At 36.3% G+C, this 18,827-nt stretch overlaps 1 long non-coding RNA gene across 1 annotated transcript in view; it reads left to right on the forward strand.

Moving 5' to 3' along the window:
- Positions 1 to 18,827, forward strand: part of LOC124088608 (uncharacterized) — a 33,145-nt gene that overhangs the window by 2,427 nt on the left and 11,891 nt on the right. Inside the window, exon 2 of the long non-coding RNA XR_006850389.2 lies at positions 16,112 to 16,223. This is a non-coding gene — a long non-coding RNA (uncharacterized LOC124088608). The remainder of the gene's footprint in view (positions 1 to 16,111; positions 16,224 to 18,827) is intronic.

Below are 18,827 nucleotides of genomic sequence, written 5' to 3' on the forward strand. Positions count from 1 at the left end.
AAACAAGCACATTGAACTCTATCATCTAGAGTTCCAACAAGAGGTAGAATATTAAGAAGGCACATCATCACCATTAAGTGCAGGTGACAATTCGATTAATTGTGATGCCTCTGCCTCCCATGCATTACTAGCATCCCATTTCCTGTTTTCAAAGAGCTCAGCTTTGCATTCAAACTCAAGGACATTCCAAAATATCTGGTTTTGAAAGATCTGTTTTGGGGTGTCAATTTCAATAGCTGTTAAGGGAGATAGAACTCACACTAGCAATTTTAATAGAAATAACTTATAATAAAGATTGTGAATGAGATATCAAGTTTACTGCATAACTAAAGAGGAAAATGAGAATGTTAAGGTAGTAACTGCTGGAAGCAGCTACTGTGATTGGACTGGGGACTAAATGCAAGAGGATAGACACATTAAGGCCTGGAGAAGGGGCTCCATGGAACCAAAATTCAAAACACTGGGTGTGAGGGACTATTGTACAGCTGGTGCTTACCTGTGGATTATCACGAGAGGCTCTCTGGGCCTAATCCCAGGCTCTGATGAGGTAAAGCCAGATAGCTGGTCTAGATGTCTTTGAGAGGGCTTACTGAGCCTGTGTTTGTGAGTGTTGGACAAACTGCAAACAAGATCCAATGGCTGCTATGTGAACCATCTGTAGGTACCAGAGTGAAGAGGCACTAATGGGTAAGGATCACAAGAGCAGAAAGTGAAAAGGAACCCATAGGAATTAAATAACGTCTATTCTTCCTCTAGCCTTGCAGTATCTCTCCTGCTCACATGAAATTTGCAGGTTCCAGGTCCCACCATCATCATGCAGAACACAGAAGGTGCTGAAAGCAGCCCAATAACTGTCTCAGAAATGCAATGCAGGACGAATCAGTGCAGCTGTAGCCCTTCACTCCCTGAACACTAAGATATTTCACTCAAAATTACTTGACTACCATCCTTATAAGCCTTACCAAGTCCAGAGGCTTCAGAGTTATATATGGACTACCATTACAATTCATGTGGTTCTCAAAGTCATATCTGCTTATGCTATGCTTTATCCTAGTGCTACGGAAACCAGATCACCCAAAGAAGGCTTGCACAGCCTATGGCCAAAGAAAGGCCTTTCCCTTTCTCTAAAGTTCCCCTGATCATCAGTTGGTGAGATTAAAGCTGTTGCACTGACTGCTGATCTGAAAACACTTGAATTAGCCTCAGGTGGCATTTTTTTTAATGTAATTAGCTCAGGTACCTAACATGATTCTTCTGTATATTCAGAAATGTGATAATCCATTTTTCTTTTCAGGAGGCCTAGGTACTCCTGAGAATTTCAGTTGTGACCCATACCAATTTTCATATTTATGTATACATATATTGTGATTAGCAAACTCTGCTCTTTGGTTTGTATTCTATAGCCTCATACATGGAAATAGTTATAGAAGGCCTCAACATTCTAAGGCTGGATGTACTTTGGCTTGAGGGACTCAGGTGCAAAACAGTCCTTGGGAAATATCTCAAGAGTTTCCTGTGGCATTATAAAGCACAAGCCATTTACTGGTTTACAGAGCTGGTCTCTCTGTGTACAGATTTCTAGGAGGCAGGAAAGAAAAGGCAGAGGGCAAAGACCTGCTGTTTATGTTACTCTTTATCAGAGTATAAACTGATTATTTTGTATATGTTTTAAAAAGAAAGAAAGAAAATTAATTCTAAAGTAAGAAATGCTTTCCAAAAGAAGAGCACAAGTTAATTTATCCTTAGCTTTCCAGTGTTACAGTTGACTGTGACGTGTTCCCCCAAGACTCATGTGTGTTAAAGGCTTTATCCCCAGTGCAGCAATGTGCAGATGTGGGGCTTCAGGGAACAGCCTGGATCTTGAGGGTTCTGATAGCTGAATGAGCCTGAAGGAGGAAGTAGGTCACTGGAGAGGAGGCTTTGAAGGGTATATCTTGCTCCAGTTCCTTCCTCTCTCTGCTTCCTGGCTGCCATGAGCTGAGTAGTTTTCCTCCACCACACCCTTCCTCCAGGATGTTCTGCTTCTTCTCATGCCCTAAACAATGGTGTCAGCCAATATGATGTGAAACCTCTGAAACCATAAACAAAATTAAATCTTCTTTAAAATATTTTCCCAGGTATTTATCACAGTGGCAGAAAGTTGACTAATATACCCAGAAAAGAAATGTGGAGATAGAAATACAAATCTAACTGACCAAAAAGTAAAAAAAAATTTTAAAAAAAATAAAAATCCCACATCTTTTTTGCTGTATCACACCACCAACCTAGCACAGTGCGGTGATTGGGGGAGCACAAATTGTTAGGGAAACCAACAAAGTGCGGATTTCTTGCTTAGGAATTATTTCTCCTCAGATCTTATCAGATTTTTAGGCGAAAGGAAGTCCTTGCTGATAAAAGTCCTTGGCTGTGTGATTTCATCCCATCCATTTTAATTTTTTTTTCTAACTAAAATAAAACTTTCAGTATAAATCACTTTCCTCTGAGTTCTTTTTCTTTTTCTTTTCTTTTTTTTTTTTTTAAGCCAGAAGTTGCTAAATTCTTGATTTGAAAGAGGCGTAATTGCATTCTGAATGCTGGTTTGCACCGTGGTGAGAGAAACACCTGGAACAACAATGAATGTGACTTGCAATGATGCACTAGTTTCAGTTGATTTTTTCATGCTGCTCACAGGTGAAGTCTATATTCAATTTGCAAGGCTTCTCTGGGCTCTGCACTGATAAGGAGGCCTGTGATTTAATCTAACAAGGTAAGCAGAAGGTCTTCACGCCACAGATTAGAAATACAGCTTCCTTAAAGGATTGGGAAACTCAAAGATAACCACCCTGAAATCTCCCTCGGTCCAGGCGCTGAGGTGAAGCACCAAGACAGTGCTCATACTTTCAGAGGATTTGCAGAGGGAGTCCTGCCCAAAGCTTTTTTCAGGAACTTGGGAGAGGTAGGTAGGGTGGGACCACGGGGACATCACAACCAGCTTACCTTTTCAGTGTTTTTAAAAGGAAACCATTTAAAATGATGTGATGCAATAACAGAGCTTCATTTTTTTTGTTGGAGGATTATACTTTGCACACGTTTATCTTGAGTCTTTTTTAAAACCTCCCTGGAAAATGGAAATGATTATGGTTAGATGGCTGGACTATTGAAAGGAAGGTCCAAACTGTTCTCAAAGGCAGCATAGGATACCTGAAAAAGCTCAAGCTCAGGAATCAGGAGCCATAGCTTCTGTTTTGTGATTATCTTAATGGTTATAAACACAGAATCTTCAGATATATGATTTCATATGGTCTCCACATTCATACTGGAAGTAGACAGGGAGGAGAATATTATCCTTATCTATAAATGAAAAAGCAGCAAAATTCACAGGTGATGGATGACTAGAACAGATATATCAAGTGCTAGAGCAAAACTCGAGTCCCAAATCCATGATCCTATGCTTTCCCCCTATATTAAGCTTCCCAAAGGTATAAAACATTTATCATCATCAAAAATATTATTATATTGATAATATACAAGGTGGCCTGAGTTCACAGGAAAAGTATTATTAAAAACACTTTCTATAGAACTTCATTTAATCCTCACAAGTTTATATAAGTATGTTTGGTTACCAGGTACTTATCCCTCAAGAAAACTGGCTGAACTTTTCTTTCATAATCTATATAATGGGGGAAATTGGGGGCAGGCATTTGTTTTATATATATCTGGTATATTAGTGTTTTCCAGAAAGAATCAGTAGGATATGTAAAGATGCATCCTTCGGAAATTTATTAGGGAACTCTACAACTTTGAAAGAGGGAGGATCTAACCCCACCTACTCCATTCAGACTTAAAAGCTAATATTCTCTTGAAACACCCTCACAGACACACCCAGATTTTTGTGTATTTTTAAATTCAGCCCAGTTGGCACCAAAATTGACCATCATGTTTGACTAAAGCTAAGTTCTATGCTCCCCCAAGTCCCCTTCACAACATGGTTCCAGATTAGAGTTGACGAAAAGAGAAACTTAATCAGGATGGAGAGGGAGAAGTAACAGAAGTCACTACTTTAAAATGATAAAATTATCAGACATGATGATGGATGAGGGTGGAAATACCTGGCAGGTCTCAACCCTTGCTCTCTATCCTCTGTTCTACATCTGGCCCTGATAACCAATGATGGCATCAAGCCTATAGCCAGGTGCTTGGCTACAGACTCCCCAAAACCATGAAATACACACGAGCAACCACTTCCCACACAACTACCCCTTCACAGCACTGCTATAGTGGCCAGATGTGCTTGGCATTTTGCATTTATTTGTAAGCTCTGATGTGTCCATCTGTACCAGTGCTTTGACTGGTTAGAGACAATTTCTCTGATACCATCACATTTTCCTATTTCCTCCCCTCACCCCATATTTATATATGGGTTAATACATAAAATAAATGTCTCACTTCTTTAACACTTATTATGAATGTTTTCATATCTGAAGATTGACAGACCAAACTTTCCATACATTTGTAATCTGTAATGACTGGATAAGATTACATATGACAAAACTTGACATAATGTAATGGCAAATAGATACTACCTGCAATTATCATCAACTAAACATTGGTTAAACTTCAACTCATGGTGGTCTGTTTTTTGTTTGTTTGTTTTTTTGCATTGTGCTTCTGCTCTGTCATGATCCATCGGTCAAAAGTTTTCTTCCCAAACTCAGTAGTACAATCTGTCAAAATCTACTTCAGGAAAAATTTAATTCCAGAAAAAAAATGGTGTATTGGTCTTTGAGTATTGCCAATTCAAATTCCTAGGATAGGTGGTGATTGTTCAAACAACTAGACTCTATCAATAAGAATCATGAATTGCCTGCATATATATGTCCTTCTGAACTAGTGTGAGAGTATGCAGATCCTAGGATTTAGATTTTTTTTTTTTTAGTACTAGCAATTGAACTCAGGGGCACATAATCACTGAGCCACATCCCCAGCCGTTTTTTGTATTTTATTTAGAGACAGGGTTTCACTGGGTTGCTTAGGGCCTCGATAAATTGCTGAGGCTAGCTTTGAACTTGCAATCCCCCTGATTCAGCCTCCCAAGCCACTGGATAGGATTTGGATCTTAATCTACTTGGTTACAAAGTGTAATAATACTCAGTTTTCTTAGAAAGCAAAGAAACAATGTAAATAAACTTTCTTATCAGATGTCCCATGCAAAAAGAAAAAAGAAGAATCTTAATTATATGTGAAGTAGAGCTAACTGATTTTTTTTATTTTCTCACATTTTTAAAAATTAAAGTACAATGTGTACCCAGGGAAATGTCCAGGTCTTCAAAGTAAAGTCCAATGAGTTTGGTAGTTTTGCTCACCAGTATTCAGTAGTTTTCTGGAACCACCTAATGAGAAACAATTTTAAATATTCAAAATGCTTGCAAGCCAATTATTAAGCCATTGGTGCTATAAAATCAGATTTAGTGGAAATATTAACACCAAATTAAAAATCTACAAATGCTACAAATCACAAGGTGTTTTTTTTTCCCTTCTGAGAATCAGCTTGTCTGCACAACATTATAGAAAATAGATCCTACCAAAGTATCCAACCACATCTTCAATTTTGTGCTTTATGTCTCTATGCCAACCACCTATATTCAACTAACGCATGGATTTTTTTTCTCTTACATTAGTTTGGCTTGTTCTAGAATTTTATATAATAAAATAGTACAAAATACTTTTTTGTGTCTCTTATTTCTCTCAATATACGGGGTCTGAGGTTCATGTAGGCTGTTAAAATTAACACTATTGCATTTTCTAGCATTATATAACATTCAATTTGTGTAAATGTATCAATAATTTTCTACCCATATCTTCTTGCTATATAAATTTTTTCCTTTTAGTGTCTATTTTGAGTAAAATCTCCCTTAACATTCTTGTCCAACTGTATTTGTGAACATACTTTTATTTCTCTTGAGAACATGTTTAGAAGATGAACTACTGGCTCATAGGACAGATGTATACTTATCTCTATGAAAAACTGCCACACTGATTATTGAAGCATTGGATTTAGTTTATATCACCAGTAACATGTGGAAGTTTTATCTTCTCTCATCTTCACCATTATCTCTTATTATGTAATTTTAAAAAAAATTAGCCATTCTGTTTGGTGTGGAATGGTATTTCAACATAGTTTTAGTTTTCATTTCCCTGACAACTAATAATACAAAGCATTTTTTCTTGCTCTCAGTGACAATCCATGTATCTTCCTTTTGTATTTTTCCTATTTGTATTGAGCTGTTTGCCTTTTTATGACCAAATTACAGGAGTTTATTCATTCTCAGTACAGGTAATTTATCAAATATAAGTATTATGAATATTTTCTCTCCATCTGTGGCTTCCTTATTCATTCTCTAAACAGCATCTTTTAAAGAGAACACATTTATTCATTTTGATGAAGCTTATTTTATCAACCTTTTCTTTTTGTTAAAATGCCTATTTATATATGATCAGTCTGAGTCCTGTTTATAAAATCTTTGCCCATCTTTAAGGTTGCAATGATTTTCTCCTATGGTTTCTTCTGAATGATTTCTTTATACTTTTGTGTTTATATCTGTTCTTATTTAGTGTCACCTTGCTTTGGGTTTACATTGCTCATCTTTTGTTAACTTTTCAAAGTAGAATTGAGAATGTGGTCATTCATTTTAAATCTGTCTCCTTCTCTAATATAAGCATCCTTTACAGCTATGGATTCTCCTTTTAACATTTATTTAGTTTCATCTTATAAATGTCTTTTGTAGACTCTAACTTTCTGACCAGTTTTAGGTTCACAGCAAAACTGAGCAGAATGTGCAGAGATTTTCCATAAAGCATTCCTTCCTCCACACATACCTGGTGTCCTTGATCATCAACATCCCTCACCAGAGTGGTACCATTGTTACAACTGATGAACCAACATCAACATGTCTCTATTGCTTAACATCTCTGGTTTCAACTAAGACATTCTGTTCATTTGGATAAATTATAATGGCACAAAGCCACCATTATAGCATCCTAAAGCAAAGGTCTAATATACTAAAAATCCTTTGTGTTCTGTCTATCCATACCTTCCACACCATCCTGCAAAACTTTATTCGTTATTGTGGCTTGTTTTGTATTAATATATGCAATCCACAGAATACCTACAAAGGATATGAATGTGTGCATGCATGCAGGCCTGTGTGTTATGTATTAGACAATGGTGTACCTGGGATAGAAGCAAGGGGGATTTGGTGAGATCCATTTGCCGAGGTAGGAAGTAGTTTATCCTTCACTTTTATTAAGATGGCTGGTACATGGGGAGACTGGGGAGGCAGGGTGAGAGAGGGCATCAGGCAGGGTAGATACCATCAAAGTACATTGTATACATGCATGAAATGTCCCAATGAAATCCAACAATTTGTACAATCAATGTATACTAATAACTAAAATAAAAATGAAAAAGGTAATAATAAAAAGTAGCTTTTATTTAATGTAGCTTTTATTCAGCTACATTATCATTTGTAAATCATTATAACAAGTATCCTCCTAATGTGTGCTGGGGTAGGACAATCTTCCATCTCCTTGGCTGGAGGTGCCCCTACTTTCAGATGCCTTCTGGTGCCTTCTTTAGACTTTCATTTTGGAAATGGTTCTCACCCAATTATCTTAGCTATGGTCAACAACACATAATATATATTTCAGACAAAGATACTGTTTCTGACTCTCAAAAGAAGTGTAACTAAGATGAAAATAATCAGCTATCTCTGCATGCCTTTCTGGTGAGGAAAAGAAATCAGCTTAGATGGGCAACCAACTGCCCATCTTCAAACACAACATTAAAACATGATTCAAATCTAGATTGGTTAATTTCCAAAGCATATGTTCCCAAGGTACAGGGTCTGTATGGCATTTCTGAAGTCCCAGCTGCTTGTGAGATTTATTTTTTTTTCTTGGGGTTTTAATTTCCACCCCTGTGAAACAATATTATTTTCAAGTATCTTACACATCTCACAGAAAGTAGATGGAATAAGGGGAAGACTCCACATAGGGAATGGATTTTTCCATGGTCAATCAGGAGGCATTTTTGCCTTTAGTTTGTGCTTTCTCAAGTCGGTGGCTGGATTAATGTAACATGGATCAGGCCTGCCATCTTACCACTTCAGGGTCTTTTGCTATATCTCTGAAATGCATTTGCAAATTAATTCTTCAGTGTTTTTCTATTTTCTAACCAGTTGCAAAACACTGAGAAATATTGGTTTCTTTAAATGAAGGGGGATTCTTAGGAATGTATTCATGCAGCCTTAGGAATATGAAATTAAAAAGTTTCCAAGACATCACATACATCTTCTTTCAATTCCCAGTACTAGAGTAAAGTAGAGGAGAATTTTCTAAACCTAAAGAGAAAGATATATTCACATACAACCCATTTGTAAAATATATTTTTTCTTTTTATAACTCATTGAATTTGTAAAGAAACAATGCATTTCTAAGCCATCATTTTACTTATTCCACAGATTTTGTCTAAACGATAACTATGAGCCTCTTTAGAAGGGGCAAGAGTATAATTCCAAAAAAAAAAAGAAGCAAAAGAACATGTATTGCCCCATGAACTTAGTGTATTATAAGTGATTGAGTTGTAAGAATTAAAATTACTGACTTGTTTTCAAGGAGAAAGTGTAGAATATTTTATCCATTTAGGGTAAGATTAGCTGTAAGTTTTTTTATAGTTATTCTTTTTTTTTTTTTTAAGAGAAGCTTCCATCCTTTTTTTCCAAGTAGGTATATCCAGGAACTTTTCCCCTTCCCCCTATGCTTTCTGAGCCTTTCCAGCAGAGACAATTTAATTTATAATACATAACCATACCTGTGAAGAAAAACAGCTCAGCTGGGGAAAAATGAGAAACACAGCTAGGAATCTTCAAGGCTCTTCCATACTTATTTTTCCAGGCATAAATTTTCATTTATAAAAGTCTTATGAAATTCATTTGGAAAAATAAGGGACCCAGAATAGTCAAAGCAATCCTTAGTAAGAAGAATGAAGTAGGAGGCATCACAATACCAGACCTTAAACTATACTACGAAGCTATAGTAACAAAAACAATATTGGCACCAAAATAGACATGTAGACCAACAGTACAGAAGAGAAAACATGAAGACAAACCCACATAAATACAGCTATCTCATACTAGACGAAGATGCCAAAAACCTACAATGGAGAAAAGGTAGCCTCTTCAACAAATGGTGCTAGGAGTACTGGAAATACATATACAGCAAACTGAAAATAAATCCCTCTCATCGTGCACAATACTCAACTCAAAGGACCTAGGAATTAGTCCAGAGACCCAGAGCCTTAATAGAAGAAAAAGTAGGTCCAAATCTTTATCACATCAAATAGTTACTTATCAGACTAAAGAACTTCCCGTCTAGTTTTAGTTTACTGACAGTTGTTATTATTTTATAAATATAAAAAGCTATAAAATTTAATGTTCAGATTTTCTTCTCTGAATTCTGAGTTGACTTTTCATCCCCCTCCCTTTTCCTGCTCAGTAGTGAGCTACACTGAACATTTACAATTGTGAAAATTATCTTCAATTTTTGAATAATCTCACTTAGTAATCATGTATTAGCCTTTTTATACAGCCTGGGATTTTATATGTAATATTTTATTCAGGATTTTTATGTCTATATTTTAATTTCTTCTTTTTCTTATGATGTCTTCGTATGTTTTTTTTTAAATTTTTAATTTATACATGACAGCGGAATGCATAACAATTCTTATTAGAGCACAGTTTTTATTAGAACACAGTTTTTCATCTCTCTGGTTGTATACACAGTATATTCACACCAATTCATGTCTTCATACCTGTACTTTGGATAGTAATGATCATTACATTCCACCATCTTTAATAACCCCATATCCCCTCCCTTCCCCTCCAACCCCTCTGCCCTATCTAGAGTTCGTCTATTCCTCCCATGCTCCCATTCCCCCACTATGAATCAGCCTCCTTATACCAATGAAAATATTTGGCATTTGATTTTTTGGGATTGGCTAACTTCACTTAGCATTATCTTTTCTAACTCTATCCATTTACTTGCAAATGCCACCATTTTATTCTCTTTTATTCCTGAGTAATATTCCATTGTGTACATATGTGTATACATATACATTGTGTATACCTGTATCACCTTGGTAATATGTTCTAAGCCTCCTTCTTCAGGTTCTGTGTTTGAAAAGAAAGCATGTGATTTGTATTCAATGGGGCAATTAGATGATATACACATTTGAAAATGCTCAGCAGCTGTGTAACATCAAACAAGTGCAAGAAATGCTTATGTGTTATGGGTGGGAAACCCGTGATGCAAATTATTCTATTTTCTATGACTAATGTTCAAATATCATTTTGTTTAATATGACATCAATTTCTCTCTGGACCTACACATTTCCTCAGAATCTTTTTCTGTAGAAGGATTCGGGAAGCCATCACCAGTAGATCCGAATAAGACTTTGTCCTTGCTGAATTCCTGCATGTGGCCTTTGGAGTCTTCTATTCACATTCCACTTCCATTCAATTATTCAAGGATCTTCAAGAAGAAAAAATAAAGGGAAAAGGTATCTGTTTACTCTCCAACCACATGGATTCTTTGGGCGAGTAAATACAGTGATAATGGCTACTGCAAAAGGAGAATGAACTGATTTCTGGATAGAAATTCTCTCCTCTAGTTAGAGGCTAAAATATTTCCCAAATCCCAAAATATCCTTGCTAGCTATTTCAGTTGTGGATGCCAACCTTGGAAACACCTGTTTGTCTTGGCACAGATGGGACTATGTGGTCCAGTATCACACAAAATCATCCAATTGACCAATAGAATCAATAGCAAAATGTATGCAGATTCAGGACACCTCTAGAAGAAAAGACAAAAGTTGCTGTTGCAGATTTGACTCTCCATGGGAACATCAGAGGCATAAAACAAAGAGGTGGGGGGTAAACCCATGATCAAAATAGAAAGACAAATTGAGAACCCAAGTTTCACTCGAAAACACATTGTGATCTATATTCAAGAATCATTTCGTAGTTACATTTCTGTATCTTGGTACTCTTCTTTATTACTTGTCTATGGATACTTTTCCTTTTCGAAGAGAAGCCCACGAAATAGCTTATATTTTGTCATGAAAATGACAAATTGATATGAGTCCCAGAGTACTTCTTCACTGTTGTGAGGGGAAAAAACAATTATGCATTATTCCAAAATAACTGCAACAGCTAAAAATTGAGGAAGTAATACCCAAATGACTGTGCAAAATAAACGGGGAGAATTGTGAACTTTTTAATGTGGAGTTTTCAGCCTGAACTCAAGTTATAAATATCAGCAAATGTTCTACTGTGCTTCATTGCATTCCTCTAGTGCAATTTGTTTAGTGCTTTGAGATATGAGACAGCCATATATTTTACTCTCACTGCTAGTAGCCAATTTGCAAGAAAGCAAGTAATATAAAAATGGCTATTTACTCTGTTACAAGTGGTACAGTCCATTATTACTCTCCACTGATGTCGTTACAAGGATAGCAAATCAATAATCAGTTCTCATTCCCTAACTCGGTAAACCATCTGCTTCCATTATTGTAAACTATGCTCAGTTTGGATGCAACCTTTACTGCCATGCTAGCAGCTGATTCATTTGACAAGACCACAAACATCACCACAGGAAAATTATTCCTTAATTACCTTTCTCTAAAATTTAAATGGTTAAGTGCTAGGGATTTTTTTTTTCCAATGGGAGAAACCAAAATTACAAGATGCTGTAAATATATCAACAAAATGAAAGACTTTCTCTAAATTTTCAAAAAGCAAAGTCCATCTTGCACAGCTTTTTCTGAATTAAGATTGCCCAGGTAAACATTGGCTGTAGTTAGGAATCCTCAGTAAGATGTTTGATCACAGCCCAGGGGACATTGCTTCCAGAGCAACTGGTGATATCAGATATAAAATCCTAAAAAACAGAGATGGAAATTGTTGAAAGCATTGCAGGATAAAAATTTAATGGCCCCAAGATCAAGTATAAGTAATATAAGTTAGTGTAACTGCTGATCCCCCAAGTCTCCGTTGTGCCTCATATAGAAAATGGCACAGTAACTTCTAAGTCTATGCACTAGAATTCTATCATTCTTGGTCAATTCACATTTTTAATTCTGTTACTCTCTTCATGCAAACTTACCCTTCTTTTCCCCAGGTTTCTATAGTAAGTTCTGAAGAGGGAACACAAATGTTGGCATGTGATATGTATTCCAACCTTGTCTCTTTCTGGTTTATCTATTTCTGCTTAGATTCCTTGCGGTTTCTACTTGCCCCAACTTGTCTCAAGTGTGTCCCTTTGGGCAGTCATAGAAGGCACAGAGGCACAGAGAGGGGCCAACCTTTGCTATTTCTTCTAAAGTTTCATATTCTGCTTCAGGTTCTCCTTCTGGTCTGCAGGGTCTCTCAGCTCACTTCTGTGATTCTTCACATGAGCCTCAGAAGAATTGGTTGCTATTTTTAGTATTTGGAGGCTACAGGTGGATGCAGAGCAGGCATCTCCATGTTCTCTCTCTCATTCCTTGCAGCCCTTTCTGCTCTATTGATTTCACATTAGTGCTACTCAAGAGACACTGCCAAAGTTTCTGACTGCATAGTTACTGATACAACTGGAAAGGCATAGGTACTTTTTGTAGTGAAATTCACCAGCAATCAACACTTGCTGTAGGAGCAATCAACACTTGCTTCTTATCCAACTGCTTACTTACAGTTCATAGAACCTATTCCTAATTGTATGGAGCAGGAAAGAGGGTAAAAACTAGGCATTTGTGATCCTGTATCCTTTCTAATATTTCCCAATTGTAACTGGTTCAAGACTTTTAATCTTGGAAGTCAAGAATTGAAATATTTGTTTATTTCCCCATACTAATGATATAAAAGCAATAAATGTCCTTGTACTTTGTTACATGAAAAAGTAAGAGAGGTATTTGATAGATATGGAGAGAAAGAATAATCTATTTACTACTTAGACTCCTGCCTCTGTCAGAGGATTTAATTGCTAAATTTTATGTGACACAGCAGAACAAGGATAGTCCTATCTTACAGTGTTTATTATACTCAAACAGAAACCAAGTAATTGTTCTTTCAACTTTGTCCCTTATCAGATTGAAACAAGTTCAAGGGCAAGCCTGCATCGATTCCTTTTACTTTGGGAGGAGGATGAGAAATAATTTTTATTTAAAATAGAATGTATTTACTGAGAATATCATTATACAAACATGTATAGTCAGATGATTATAGAATTAATCAAGCAACCTATGCAACCACCACCCTAACAAGGTTTGAATAATGCAAGCCCATGGGAGGCCCTGATGTCACATTGAGTCCCCTGATTATAAACACTTCCTTCACTTTATAGGCCAATTATTTCTCTTGATTTTTAAAATAATTTTAACTCAATACACAGGAATTTAGTTTTGTGATTTTAAACTTTATATAAAAGAAGTCATTCTATATGTTTTGTGCCTTTCTTCTTATGTTCAAATTGATGTTCTTAACTGTTTTGTATAGCTGCATTCATTCATCTGTGTTGACTATGGAGTTTCAATTTACATGAACACATCATATTTTGTTTTTCTCCTACTCTATTCTTGGACTTGTATTGCATTTCCAGTATGAAGTTATTTTGAGCAATGCTGCTACAAATGTTCCCATACAGGTGCCCTGGTGCAGGTAAGCACATGTTTCTCTAGAACGAATATCTAGTGCCAAATTTCCTGGGTCATAGAATATACAGATCATCAGCACTACAAGATAATGCCAAGTGAATTTTTATGAAGTTGTAAACCTTTGGACTCCCAACAGCATTGTATGATCGCTTCTATAACTCCAACATCTCTTGTTATTTGCCAGATTTTTAAATTTTTGTCAATCTGGTAGGGTACAGTTATTATTAATTTTGGCTTTCATTTGCAATTTTCTGATTACTAAGGAGGCCAAGTTCACTTTTATATGTTTATTGGCCATTGACTTCAATCTTTGATGAAATCTCTATTCAATTTTGTTTTCTTTTTCCTTTCTTCCATTCTTTTTGTCTCTTTTTCTTAATGGATTGTAAAATGTTTACAAATGTTGGTACAGGTCCTTTTGCAATGTAGACATATTGCTAATCTTACTTGCATTTTCATGTTCTTGTAGTGTCTTAAGATGATAAAATTTTAAATTATAATTATGGCCAAATATATTCCTTTTCCTTTCTACAGTTAGTGTTTTTTATAGTTTGCTTCCTGAGATTATGAGGATAGTCTCAAATCCCCATATTTTCTATTTGACCTAAGTAAAACCTTTTTATGTGTATGTGAGGTACTTGATCAATTTAATTTTTTTCATACAAATACCAATTCTTTCAGAAGTATGTTTTTAAAGTCTGTGTCTTTGCTATCGCTCTGCAATGCCACATTTGTAATTGTGTGTGTGTGCGCGCACACGCATGTATTTACGTGTATGAAGACACCTGGCTTATTTCTGCCCATTTACCTGCTACCTTCTAAGAGAATTTACTTATATTAATCATCAGTTAATACAAGAAGTTAGCTTCATGCAAAGCTTAGCCCTTTGCTTCCTCCTTGCATTTGGGCGTTGATCTCCCCGCAAAACTGTACATTCTACCCTGCTCTTCAGACCATTAAATTTTACAGAGGTAGGTTCCATATTTGTAATAGGAGCCGTGTTAGTTGTATAATGCTATTTAATTAAATCTATTTAAATCTTGGGGATCAATTTTATGAGGTACACTGTTGATGGACACCCAAGTCTTATTTTCAGAGGAGCTCTATCTGTATAGTATAACTTTTTAATGACCTCTATCTCCTTGTTTTCTTCATGATCTCTCAATTGCTTCTAAACTTATGCAGAGAACAGTATGTCCATTTATTAGGACTACATATAATATAGTTTCACTGATATGTATTATCAGTGTTAATATATCTTAGTGTCTCTTTCAGCAAGACTTTCATAATGACAGAAACTATGGGTTCCCATATAAAAGAATATCAGACCAAGAAAGCCAAGAGAGAAAAGAAAAATAGGTACCTGTTTCAGAAACTCATCCAATTTACTATGTAAGCTTTGCTTCATTCCTTTCCCAATTATGTTCAATGTCTTTAACTGTCTAGACAGTCAAAAGGAACTACATATATTCAGCAATTGCTCAGACGATTTTGACTGAAAGGGGAAAAGATGTTATGCTAAGAATGTAACAGGGATTTGCTGGAACAAATGAATACTCAGGTTTGAGCTCTAAGTTGTCAGAGGAATGAGTTTTTATCTTTAAGGAAGTGTAGTATCCTTCAGAAAAGCTTCACACCAAATGGATTGGAGAAGACCTTAGTGAACTCAGAGCCATTAAAGACATGCTGATCCATAACAGTTTCAATGAATGCAAGTAAAATTGAAAGGTCCTGAAAGTAAAATTGGAAAGAATAGCATCAGGTCATGGTCTAGGGTAATGTGATGCTAATTAGGAAGTATGTAAGAGGGCTTCATCATGCAGAGTTTTAAAGTTAGGGCATTTTATGACAGCAACACCACCAGTGATGATAAGAAGTATAAAAGTTGACAAATACTAAATTTTTGTGGGATAGGAGGACTTTTCTTTATTAAATCTTACCTTAGGCACCCTTGGAATTCTTAAATACTGCAGAAACTATTGAAGAGGTAGCAAATTCTGTTTCTAGACAATTCAGCAAACTGTCCACCTTCCAATAGCAAGCTCTTCTGACTCTCATTCATCTTCCATATTTTTCTTATCAAATATATACTTACCCAAATGTTGCATGCGTTCAATGCTTTTCATTATGACAAAGCATACATCAATTCTATAATTAATAGTGATGCTTTTGGGTGCATAGTGTAGAAGTTATGGGTGGTGGAATATATAATGAAGTTGTAGACACAAAATACCTACCTGTGGCATAGACAGTGAAACCTGAGTGCTGTAGGTAATCGAGTTCCAACAAAGGGATTACGTTAGTTTATTAGGTTACTAATACAAAATACCTTAACCTGAGTGACTTATAAATAGAAACTATTGATTTTTTTTTTTTTTTTTTTTGAAGTTCGAAATCTGGGAAGTCCAGAATCATGGCACTGGCAGATTTGGTGTCTTATGAGGACCCACTTCCTGGTTCACAGACTATCTTCGTGCTGTGTCTTTGCATCATGGAAGGGGTAAATAAGCTTCCCTGGGCCCATTTCATAAGAATAGTAATCCAATATATGAAGGCTCCACTCTTATGACCTAAAGACCTCCTCAAAGAGTCCATCTCCTAATAGCATTGCCTTGGGTTTAAAATTTCAGCTTACAAATTTTCAGGAAACAAACACTCAGCTCACAGAAGATACCATTTTCCTTATTTCTTTCTAACTTATATCCATGCCACAAGTACTGATCGCCCTCCCAAGGAAAGATGAGTCTGTCTTTTTCATGAATGAACACATCTGTATCCTATTGATAAGGCACTATTCCAAAATACCAAATAAAACTCCAGGTATTTTTGAAGTAAAGACAAAGGATTTATTCTGGCCAGGGCCAAAGGAGCAGAAAACAGCCAGTTCTGTAGCCCAAGACACTGAACACAGATGAAGGGACCACTTAAAAAAAGAAAAACCACAAAGAAGAGGCAAGTAAAATCACAAGAAACGTTTCATAAAGCATCACTAAGTTCTCAGAATTGGCACCTCCCGTACCTACTCAGGAAGTAAGCCAGGACCAGCTCCATAGTTTAAACACATTGTGGTCAGGATGCAAGTAGGTGAGGGTGAGGATGTCAGCTTCTATGTGACGGCTCATGCAGAAAGCGGGGACAATTCTGCACAGGGTGAGATGTCTGAACAGAATGGGATCAACCCCATTTAACTTTCAAATCAGCACATAACACTATTGCCAGTCATATCTCCCAAACCATTCATGGGCAATATCTATAGTTTGATTAAGATCAAAGAATTGAAAATGGACTCCTGCAGTTATGGAGTCTTTTGGAGAACTAGCCTTCTGCTGGATTTTCTCACGTTCCTTTTCTGTTCATAGTTGTTAAGCTACATTTTTCAAACTCCCTTTCCTTATGGCTTATCAGAGTCTAGATTAAAGAGAAGAATCAGAATACTTGACAGTAGAATACTAGAGAGTAGGAGTATGATAGATTGTCTTGTCTCTCTGCCTTGAGCAATATCCTTGATAGGGACTGTGTTCCCCGCTGGGACTCAATTGTTCTCACCAAGCTACTTGTTCTTTGTGGTTTCTATTCCAACAAGGCAGCTCCCACCTTGCATCTACCTTCTGACTCCGGTTTCTATACTTAAGTGACACAGCCTCCTTACTACCCACCTCAAGACTTCTAGCTGCAACTAATCTATGGCTTGGCTTCCTCTGTTTAGCTTCAGAGCTCTTCCAACACATGTGTAACTAATCCCCTGCATTACATTCCCTCTCTGTGAAATACCTAAAGTTGTTCCTACTTTTTTCAGTAAACCCAGAGTGAAATATTCAATGATCAGAATAAAAGACAAGACATAAGGTTGGGTAACATGGTGGAAAAATAAGTCAAGTGAACAGAAGAAACATCATTTAAAATTATTTTCTAATGTGGGAAGAGGAAAAGCATAACTAGCTAGATGATCAGTTAGAAATTAACTCTTAGGTAAGTGCTAATTCCACCTCGGCCTTATAGAAACTTTGGCAAATCACTTCATCTCTCTATGCTTTAGTTGATTCCATTAGGAAAATTGTGTTAAAAATAGTAACCATTGTCATAGACTCATTGTGAACATTAAGGAAATTTTTGGCAATGCCTTTTCATAGCAAGTCACTGATAAATGTTATTTATAATAAGTCCTCTAGATAATTTGTGAATTGGTGATACTTAGAATTGTCTTGGCCATTTTGGGTTATTTTAGCTATGTGTACACATAAAAGTCATTTTCTTAAGTACAGAGTCTCTTCTAAATAAATGGATGGATAGAGTAATGGATCAATAAATGAAAATAATGTGTGGATGAATAGAAAATGCATAAAAATGAATGAACGAATGCATGCCTAAAACTGTCACATTAAAAGCTGAATAAATAAATGTATTCTATAACCACAAAAACCATATTAGAAAACCAAGTAGTTCTTAAGTTCACTCTTTTTATCTTTATATTCAGAAGAAAGACTGGAGAGGAGACAATGCATCCAATTTTTTCATACCTTCCTTGAGTATTTAAACTTTTACTCTATTTTTTCTCTAGTTATTCTTCTCAAAGATATATGCTCTAACATCACTGATACCATTCTATTACAGGCTTTAGAGCCTTATAAACCAAAAGGACAGTGGCCTAGATAGGAAGAAAGTACTGTGAAGGACCCTAACCTGAAAGGCTCTTGGCCAGTGTTGCCTCTGGCATCACCTGTTCTTGTTCCCCAGTAACACTGCTTATTCTCTAAGTGTGCTTGATTGACCACTCTGTAAGCATCTTGGCTCCTTTATTCCAGAAGACCTAAAGTTAAGTTCCAGAGTTCTCTCAGTGGTGAGGACTGAACCCAGGGCCTTGTGCATGTTAGGCAAGCACTCTACTTCTGAGCTGTATCGCAAGCCCTGAAGTTCTAGAGTTCTTAACTCCTCTATTTCAGATGCCAATGGGCCTAAGAAATTGTTTTTGTACCAATGCTTTACTTAAAAAATCCACACTGATATATATTTTCCTACTTTTAAATCCAAAACTGGGTTACCAAAACACTGTCCTTGCTTGTTATCTAACAGTTTCATATTTGGACACATAAGACTCTTCAGGGCC

This window comes from Marmota monax, unplaced genomic scaffold (genome assembly GCF_021218885.2).
Source record: "Marmota monax isolate L192 unplaced genomic scaffold, Marmota_monax_Labrador192_F-V1.1 WCK01_AAM20220418_F8-fsc00061, whole genome shotgun sequence".
Classification (NCBI taxonomy): Eukaryota; Metazoa; Chordata; class Mammalia; order Rodentia; family Sciuridae; genus Marmota; species Marmota monax.